This window comes from Oncorhynchus nerka, linkage group LG19 (genome assembly GCF_034236695.1).
Source record: "Oncorhynchus nerka isolate Pitt River linkage group LG19, Oner_Uvic_2.0, whole genome shotgun sequence".
NCBI lineage: Eukaryota > Metazoa > Chordata > Actinopteri > Salmoniformes > Salmonidae > Oncorhynchus > Oncorhynchus nerka.
The window spans coordinates 30,292,000-30,302,700 of NC_088414.1; the positions used below are offsets into that span (position 1 = coordinate 30,292,000).

At 44.5% G+C, this 10,701-nt stretch overlaps 1 long non-coding RNA gene and 1 pseudogene across 1 annotated transcript; both read left to right on the plus strand.

The window, feature by feature from the left end:
- The first annotated feature begins 353 nt into the window (after window positions 1–353).
- LOC115146939 (monocarboxylate transporter 8-like) lies at window positions 354–5,391 on the plus strand (annotated as a pseudogene).
- Window positions 5,392–5,459: 68 nt separating this feature from the next.
- LOC135562445 (uncharacterized) lies at window positions 5,460–7,261 on the plus strand. The gene is made up of 2 exons (XR_010459962.1): window positions 5,460–6,387; window positions 6,498–7,261. It is a non-coding gene; the product is annotated as an uncharacterized LOC135562445 (long non-coding RNA).
- The last annotated feature ends 3,440 nt before the right edge of the window (window positions 7,262–10,701 follow it).

Genomic DNA, 10,701 nt, shown 5'->3' on the forward strand with positions numbered 1-10,701 from the left:
GTTTTATTCTGTGTTGTTACAGCATTCAACCCAGATGATGCATAGCACGTCTAATGTCCGAAAAAAGTCGAAAACTGTGATTATTTTTTAAGTAATCCAACTGATACCGAACAGACCTCATAAAGCGCTAATGGCTCAGCACTAATATTTGTATTGTGCTGTATTTGACTTGATTTTTGTATTTTGTCTATGAAATTGTATATGCAGTGCTCCCTTGTGAAAGAGACCCTGGTCTCAATGGTGACTCCCTGCTTAAATAAAGGCCAAATATGACCATGACCATGATGCTTCTTCATTGTGGTTAATGATTGAGCGTAACACTTGTTATCTTTACTCTTTGCTCACATCCTCTGTGATGCACATGCAACAGCATTGATTGGTTCGTGCTGGGAAGCTAAGACATCCTGCAGGGATATTAACACAATGTTGATGGGAAAATGAGAGGTCTGATAATTGGAGACAGCATCTCAGAGGATGGAGAGCCAAAAAACACAGTCTGAGAACCCTGATCCAGGCCTTTCACAGTCCTTAGGAACATATTTATCATATTACGAGCATGAAGAAATGAAAAGAGATGGCAGTCGTCCTGACAGTGAGACAGAGGAAAACAAGGACTCATCATCTCAGATTGTCTCATGTGCCCATGCAGATTCAGCTCCCGACCTGGAGTGGTTCCCAGAGGGATGGTTCGTCTGGCTTGTTGTCCTGGCAGCCACCTGGTGCAATGGATCAATCTTTGGGATTCAGAAGTCTTTTGGAATCATACATATGATGCTTGTTAAAGCTCACGAGGACTCAAATAATGAAGTTTCTCAGTTTGCAATAGGTGAGAGGAAAGTTTTGCTTGGGTACCTACAGTATTGTTCAGACAACTCTGAATAGTTGATCGATTTGAACTGTGATTTGTTTAATTTGTGCGTCTCCAAACATTGATAAAGCATGACGTCAGTGGGGCCGCTCCGCTATGCACAGATTAATGGCCATTCACAAACATACATGCACGCACACAATCCAGTTTATGATTCTCCTGCAAAATACCTAATTACTGTGTTATTGTTGTATTTACTTTCCTCAGCCTGGGTTGGTGCTCTGGCCATGGGTATGGTCTTTCTCTGCTCCCCCCTGGTCAGTATTGTCACTGATCACGTTGGCTGCAGGGTGACGGCCATTTGTGGGGCCCTTGTGGCTTTCTTGGGACTTCTGACAAGTTCATTCACCATGTAACTTAGGATGCTTCTTTCTAGCACCTATTCTCCAATAAATTACTGTACAAATGAAAACGGGTTAATCTGAATATCCTAGTGATATATTTTAAATGTATTTTCATTATATTGCTGCTGTCACTGTGTATTTCTCTCCAAGGTCGTTAGGTTTGTGGTACTTCACATATGGGGTTCTGTTTGGCTGTGGCTCCTCCTTTGTCTTCTTGCCTTCTCTGGTGACCCTGGGACACTACTTCCCTCAGCGCCTCGGCCTGGTCAACGGGGTGGTGATGGCAGGCAGCAGTGTTTTCTCCATAAGCCTGCCTGCCCTGCTGGAGGAGGTGGGGACACCACTGGGCCTCAGCACCACCTTTCAGATCCTCAGTGCCCTCATGCTAATCCAGGCAGCCCTGGCATTCTCCTTCTGCTCACGCCTTTACCACAGGAATTTGTCCACTAACACGGCCCAGCTTTCATCTGCCAACCTGAGCAGTGGCTGGCAGCAGGGCCTGACACAGACCAGGAGGTACTGCAACCTGGGAGTGTTTCACCTCCCTAATTACAGGGTGTGGGCTTTTGGGGTGGCTACGGCTATGCTGGGCAACCTTGTGCCCTACATTTACCTGGTGAGTTAGCTGTGTAATTATTTTAATTTTTATCATTTAGGACGGGATTTCATCTGAGGCGTTTTGTAGAACACGTGACATTTATAGGTAATTTCCGATTGATCTGACATATGCACGTTTAACTTGAATGCTACACTACGAACTTGGAAACATTCCCTTTTTCAATTCTGGCCTTACCTTTTGTTAATATTGATTGTTCGACAATACCTGGACAGTGATTCAGTGTATCCTATTGATGCCTCTTGTCAGATGAGTTTTGTGGAGGAGCAGTTTGTGGAGACGCCAGTGAAGGAGTGGGTCCTCCTGGTGTGTATCGGGTGACCTCCTGCGTAGGACGCCTGCTGTTTGGCAGGGTGGGAGACCTGCTCCATGGGGCACGCAAGATCTACCTTCAGGTAAACCACATCCAAAAGAACATACACTACATGACCAAAAATAAGTATGTCGACACCTGCTTGTCAAACATCTCATTTCAAGGTCATGGGCATTAATATGGAGTTGGTCCCCCATTTGCTGCTATAACAGCTTCCACTCTTCTGGGAAGGCTTTCCTCTAGATGTTGGAACATTGCTGCTGGGACTTAATTCCATTCAGCAACAAGAGCATTAGTGAGGTCGGGCACTGATGTTGGGTAATTAAGCCTGGCTCGCAGTCGGCGTTCCAATTCACCCCAATTCATCCCAAAACCCAGAATCGTTGATCGCACTGCCAGATGGTGAAGCGTGATTCATCACTCCAGACAACGCGTTTCTACTTCTCCAGAGTCCAATGGCGTCGAGCTTTACACCACTCCAGCCGACGATTGGCATTGCGCATGGTGATCTTAGGCTTGTGTGCGGCTGCTCGGTCATGGAAACCTATTTCATGAAGCTCCCGGAGAACAGTTATTGTGCTGATGTTGCTTCCAGAGGCAGTTTGGAACTCGGCAGTGAGTGTTGCAACCAAAGACAGACTATTTTTATGTGCTACGCGCGTCAGCACTCGGCGGTCCCGTTCTGTGAATTTGTGTGGCCTACCACTCGTGGCTCAGTCATTGTTGCTCCTGGACATTTCCACTTCACAATAACAGCACTTACAGTTGACTGGGGCAGCTCTAGCAGGGCAGAAATTTGACAAACTGACTTGTTGGAAAGGTGGCATCCGATGACAGTGTCACGTTCAAAAGTCACTGAGCTCTTCAGTAAGGTCATTCTACTGCCAGTGTTTGTCTATGGAGATTGCATGGATGTGTGCTCAATTTTATACAATAGCCAAATCCACTCATTTGAAGAGTGTGCAGCACAAGCTTTTGTATATATTGTGCATATGGATTTTCATAAAGGAAGTCAAAGAAGTAGCAGGAGTGCTTCAAGTATTCCAAAAACAACCTCAGGTACTCTTGAAGGGGAATAGTAATTGAAAAGCAAAAGGAAAAGTATAACCCCAAGCAGGTGCCAAGTTGACATTCAGACACCCTGGGGAAGGCGTATGCCGATACACCTCTGTGTATTTTAATGATGACTTAGCCCACACTTTAAAGGATTTATCATTTTCAGACCTGGACTTGGATTTTTTACGCCACTCGGCACCTATTTGTGTCTATCATTTTTGCTTTTGTTTTTCAAAAACATAGGACATGTGTCAAACACAAGGCCCGGGACACATTTCTATCAGCGGGGCAATGATTTGAGTGCTCCTTATTTTGTTTTAACATGTTGAAATACATAGATTAATATTCTTATTTTTAGATAGTGTGTGGGTCTTTCATTAAAACGCTGTATACAGCATCATGTAGACATTATAAAGGGCCATATTTCTTCAAGTAAAATAATGTCCAGTTGTATGCACTTTCTTTTGTATAAACAGACATAATAGGTTATGTCTGGCCCGTGAATTCCTTGTGTTTTTTCAATATGGCATGTCCGCTGATTGAGTTTGACACTCCTTGACATAGGAAGTACCGTGACTAGATAAGACTGTACACTCTAATAGTCTGAGGTTGTGCTTAGAACTAAATGTTGAACATGATTAGAATGAAATAGTGGTGTACAAACCTCTTTAACCCCGTCCTTGTCATCATCCTCCAGGCAGGCTCCTTCATGGTGCTTGGCATGGCGTCTATGCTGGTCCCTCTGTGTGTCAGGTTTGAGGGGCTGGTTGCAGTGTGTCTACTGCTAGGGCTGTGTGACGGCTGCGTCATCACCCTCATGGCCCCTGTGACATTTGAACTGGTGGGCCCCCAGAGAGCCTCCCAGGCCATTGGCTACCTGATGGGCCTAATGGCCCTCCCCATGACCGCCGGACCCCCCCTCGCAGGTCTCACCTCCTTTTGGACAGTAATTCAAATGGCCACTAACCCACTGTGTCATTGTCGCAGATACAAATGATTACTGTTTTGATGCAAAATGTCTGTATTATCCTGTATCCCTTGTGTAACCCTTACATATCAATTGGATATACACTGACCAAAAATATGAACACAACATGTAAAGTGGTGGTCCCATGTTTCATGAGCTGATGAGTATTTCTGTCTGTAATAAAGCCCTTTTGTGGGGAAAACTCATTCTGATTGGTTTTGACCTGGCCCCAGTGTGGGCCTGGCTCCCCAGTGTCGGCTTGCCAAGTGAATGGGCCTCTGCACTCCCGGCTCACCCATGGCTGCATACCTGCCCAGTCATGTGAACTCCATAGATTAGGGCCTAATTTATTTATTTCAAATCGACTGTAACTCAGTAAAATCTTTGAAATTGTCACATGTTGCGTTTATATTTTTGTTCAGTATATATTAGTATTATCAGTACTGTATGCACATGAGCCTTATTGTAAATTGTTTAATGTTTCTGACTGTGTGAATCACCTTGAAGTGCTCCTCAATGGTGCCTCTCTGTGTGATAATGAGTTGTGTGTCTTCGCAGGGCTACTCCATGACCACTTTGGAGATTACCACATGGCCTTCTACCTGGCTGGGGTTCCTCCCATGGTCGGAGGTGTCCTACTCTTCTTTGTCCCGAATGTTCATCAATGCCTGCTGGAGGGCCAGCAAGAAACCCTCCCCAGACCCAGCCCTGACCTCCAGCTATCCCCTCCTGGCTCGGACCACCAGTCCCCTCCCATCCCTGGTCACCAGCTCGCCCCCAACCAGCCCCGACCTCCAGCTATCCCCTCCTGGCTCGGACCACCAGTCCCCTCCCATCCCTGGTCACCAGCTCCCCCCCCAACCAGCCCCGACCTCCAGCTATCCCCCCCTGGCTCGGACTAACAGTCCCCTCCCATCCCTGGTCACCAGCTCCCCCAACCAGCCCTGACTAATAGTCCCCTCCCATCCCTGGTCACCAGCCCCCCAACCAGCCCTGACTAATAGTCCCCTCCCATCCCTGGTCACCAGCTCCCCCAACCAGCCCTGACTAATAGTCCCCTCCCATCCCTGGTCACCAGCCCCCCCCCCAACCAGCCCTGACTAATAGTCCCCTCCCATCCCTGGTCACCAGCTCCCCCCCAACCAGCCCTGACTAATAGTCCCCTCCCATCCCTGGTCACCAGCCCCCCCCAACCAGCCCTGACTAATAGTCCCCTCCCATCTCTGGTCACCAGCTCCCCCAACCAGCCCTGACTATAGTCCCTCCCAGTCCCAGCCCCCCAAACAGCCCCCATCCCATCCCTGGTCATCACCATCGCTGCCACGACTCAAGAATGTTGCCAACAGTAACCAAGTGAGAGGCCACTGCGGTGAAGACACTGACAAGTCAGAGATCCCAGAAGATGTATAATGAGTGAAGTCTTGTTCCATATGATATTCCAAGGGACATTTGTTATAAACATCATTAAATCACCAGTCTAAAGTTATTGAATTCTGAATAAGCTTTGTACTCCATGACCTATTTGCATATATGATTTTCTAACATTGTTGGCTTTGGGGCGGGGGCAGTCACTAATATTTCTGAGGTAGCCACTTCTGTGAAACAACCTCACTGAGAAAGCCGTCATACCCATAGGGAGTTGGGGGGTTCACAAAGTCAAATTGATTCATACATGATATGAAATGGATTCACACATGATATTTTAGATACTATTAACATGGACCATCAAGCTATTTTATTATATATCGTATATATCAGAAACAAATGTGTAAAAATAATTTTAGGAATCTATTAAATATGGCATTTTGCCATTATCTCAATAAAGTTTATAACACAAAGATACTATATGTCAAATCAGGTAATGCCAAATTTCAGTCTGAAGGAAATATATTCTTTGGAGTGATTGAAATGCATCAGTGTGGTCCTCTGTAGTTCACTTGATAGAGCATACATGCTTGCAATACCAGGATAGTGGGTTAAATTCCCAGGTTCACGAGTGTTAGCTTTCAGTAATTGGTGTCACAACTGCTCCTGCTACGCCCTCTGGTGTTTATCCGGTGTCTACTTGACCTGCAGTTACACTCTCTTTCTCTCCCTCTCTGTGTGATTGTGTGGTTGGAGACAGGTGTGCTGGAGTCGGAGCAGATCCGAACCAGCTTCAACTCGTTCCATAATCAAGACCTCTACAAATACTCAGTCCTGCCAGTTCCACTCTGCCAGATTGTAATCTCTGCTCAGTCAGCTCATGATTCTAGCCATTTATGATTATTCAAGATCCTGTTACTCTGCTGTGCCTGTTTCCCTGCCTGACACTGTTTATCCTCTCATTGCAGTTACCTCTCTATCTCTGTCTCCTGTTCCACATCTCACCACCCAACTACCTTACTCTGGATTTTACTCACCACCACTACCTTGGATTCCTCTCAGGACCTGTTCACCCTGTTCTACTCAGCCAACTCCAACCTCAGTCTCCACATCTCACCACCACTACCTTGGAATCCCCTCGGGACCTGTTCACCCTGTTCTACTCAGCTAACTTCAACCTCAGTCTCCACATCTGGTTTTCTGCAACTCATCCGAGATTCCCCGGATCTGCACTCCATATCTCTCTGTGTAACAAATATTTTGGTTCATTCATCCCTGTTTCCTCATCTGAGTCTGCTTTTGGGTTCCCCTGTGTCCCTCCGCTTAACAATTGGTTCTCCAACCATTCAAAAGCTAGCGCCAAATTCGAAGGTGTCACGCCTTGGTCATAGTGTTTTGTGTTTTCGTTAATTATTTGGTCAGGCCAGGGTGTGACATGGGTTTATGTGTTGTGTTTCGTATTGGGGTTTTATAGGATTTGGGATTGCGATGATTAGGGGTGTGTCTAGTTAGGCTTGGCTGCCTGAGGTGGTTCTCAATCAGAGTCAGGTGATTCTTGTTGTCTCTGATGGGGAACCGTATTTAGGTAGCCTGGGTTTCACTTTGTATTTCGTGGGTGATTGTTCCTGTCTCTGTGTAGTGTTCACCAGATAGGCTGTAATTAGGTTTCACGTTCCGTTTGTTGTTTTGTTTGTTCAGTTATTTCATTCATTAAAGACATGAGTAACCACCACGCTGCATTTCGGTCCTCTCTTTATACAAATGAAGAACGCCGTTACAGAAGGAATATTTTTTTTCTAGATGCACTAAATATACACTACCCTTAAAACGTTTGGGGTCACTTAAATGTCCTTGTTTTTGAAAGGAAAGCTAATTTTATTTGGTCCATTAAAATAACATTGATTAAAAATACAGTGTAGACATTGTTAATATTGTAAATGACTTTTGTAGCTGGAAACAGCTGACTTTTTTTAATGGAATATATATTAAAAAATATATAATATAATCAGCAGTTCCAAAGGTGTGCCTGCAAGTGTACAGAGGCCCATTATCAGCAACCAACATTCCTGTGTTCCAATGACACGTTGTGTTAGCTAATCCAAGTTTATCATTTTAAAAGGCTAATTTATCATTAGAAAACCTTTTGCAATTCTGTTAGCACAGCTGAACTGTTCTGATTAAAGAAGCAATAAAACTGGCCTTCTTTAGATTAGTTGAGTATCTGGAGCGTCAGCATTTGTGTGTTTGATTACAGGCTCAAAATGGCCAGAAACAATTAACTTTATTCTGAAACTCGTCAGTCTATTCTTGTTCTGAGAAATGAAGGCTATGCCATGTGAGAAATTGCGAAGAAACTGAAGATCTCATACAACACAGAACAGTGCAGCTGTGTCTAACCAGAATAGATAGAGTGGGAAGCCCCAGTGCACAACTGAGCAAGAGGATAAGTACATTAGTGTCTAGTTTGAGAAACAAACACGTTACAAGTCCTCAACTGGCAGCTTCATTAAATAGCACCCGCAAAACCCCAGTCTCAATGTCAACAGTGAAGAGGCGGCTCCGGGATGCTGGCCTTGTAGATATTCCATAAAAATCTGCCGTTTTCAGCTACAATACTCATTTACAACATGTCTACACTGTATTTCTGATCAATTTTATGTTATTTTAATGGACAAAAAAATGTGCTTTTCTTTCAAAAACAAGGACATTTCTAAGTGACCCCAAACTTTTGAACGGTAGTGTATAGGCGTATTTATTTATTTAGATCCATCACATAAACACCCAACGTTTCGATAGGTATTTTTCAAGGATGTGCTGTGCACTGTGTACTTAGATATCCTGCATGTGCTTTTCCCTGTGGATATATTTGTCCAGAATAGCACAGATTACACACGTTCCAGCAGGTATATCTCACTTGTCACCCCCAAAGACAATTCCTCCTTTGGTCGCCTCTCCTTACAGTTCTCTACTGCCAATAACTGGAACGAACTACAAAAACCTCTGAAACTGGAAACACTACCTCCCTCACTAGTTTTAAGCATCAGCTGTCAGAGCAGCTCACAGATTCCTGCACCTGTACATAGCCCATCTATAAATAGCCCAGACAACTACCTCTTCCGCTACTGTATTTATTTATTTATTTTGCTCCTTTGCACCCCAGTATTTCTACTTTACACACTCATCTACTGTCAAATCTACCATTCCAGTGTTTTACTTGCTATATTGTATTTACTTCACCACCATGGCCTATTTATTGCCTTTACCTCCCGTATCTCACCTCATTTGCTCACATTGTATATAGACGTATTTTTCTACTGTATGACTGTATGTTTGTTTTACTCCATGTGTAACTCTGTTGTTGTATGTGTTGAACTGCTTTGCTTTATCTTGGCCAGGTCGCAGTTGTAAATGAGAACTTGTTCTCAACTTGCCTACCTGGTTAAATAAAGGTGAAATTAAAAATTAAACAATATGAATATGGGTAGATACTGTATGTTTCAATGATTCTATTGTTATGGTGTCTGCACTGGAAGATAAACATCATTGTGACATCATAACAGTAAACACATTCCATTCCATGAGGGAGGTAGTCTCTCATCCTGTTCTTATTTGCTATCAGTGTGTTTCTTTGGTTTTGAAATGCTGATGGATAATTATTAAACAATAGAGAGAGAAAGACACAGGCTATATGAGGGCATATGTGATCAGATCAAATGTAGCGACATGGATCTGTTTAAGTGGTCATTATCCCTTCACTAACACATGGATGTGTGACTGAAGAGCAGACAGTAGTGGACCAACAAACATCTGGACATCTGTTAGACTCACATACGCCACGCATACTGGCGCTATTCCAGGAGGCACCCTGTCCTCAAGACACCTCAGGCATGAGTACCAGTGGGAACAGGTATGCAACAGCGTCCAAATGGTTTGCTTCAGACATCTTCATCATCTTTGTGGTGGTTCTGTTACTCGTCCTCCTGGTGCTGGGAGCAGTGTGCTGCTGGTTCGTCAGACGCAATAGAACCCAGAGGGATACAGCAATGTAAGAGAGGATCAAAGTCTGGTCACATAGGGTCACAATGACGTGGAGGCATTTTTTCAAAATCGACCATATGTGAGCATGCACATAGGTTAACATAGTCTGTCTGACGTTTTGCAGGAAATTGACTGAAATAGAGATCATCTCAGCAGGTGATGGACTAGAGAGAGAAACCCAGGCCAAATTCACCCTGAAGATCAGGACTGATCACAGTCATGCCACTCAGCTGGTGGAGATGCTTGTGGGGCGTGTCCGTCGCTTGGAGGGTGCTGGCCCAAATACCCCACTGCCACCCCTTACTTCAGTCACATTACCCACTGTGGTGTCACCCACTGATAGTATGGCATCCCCTGTACCTGCACCACTTCCTGTACCCACTGAGAATATGCCCGACAACCAAAGTGTGTCCCAGCCCACACTCCGGACAACTGTGCCCATGCCTAAGACAACAAGTCCCCTTCCATACTACCTTGATGCTCCCAACAGACCACTGCCCTCTGAGTTTTGTGTCGCAGATGAGGGGGGGAAGGATGAAAATGAAGATGAATCTGAATCTGAATATGAGGATGAGGATGATGCTTCTGAGTACTCCAGCATCACCGATTAACCTGATTCATCTTGAGAGGGCATTCACAGACCCCAAAAAAGCATAATCCATTATAAATTAAAGTAAAATAAAGAACTAAACTTCAAATGAATCTGAGGAATGGGGTGATACGTTGACTCTTTTGGATATTGTAATATTATTAGGAAGATGGATATAGGCTCCTTGTAGTTTAGCTAATTGAAGTTGAAGTTGTAATAGAATGCAAGCCATAGCCTACCATACCTCAAGCACCTTGAAGAAAAAATAATATATATATACAGTATACTGTAGATGGCACAATCGTTTCCTATTAGATTGGCTGTGGGACAGGTGCTTCCTGATAACCAGAGAAGTCTGAAAGCTCCACAGCTCCGTTCAACCGTCCTCCCTGTCATGCAGTCAGTGTCCCCTGTCACCAAAGCCACATTCATAACTCTGTTTCTCTTTGCCATCCTGCTCCTCCTATACGTCATGCTCTGGTATATATGCCGAGACGTCAACAATGACTACATCTAAAAAACAAATGAAGGTCACTTATCGAAAT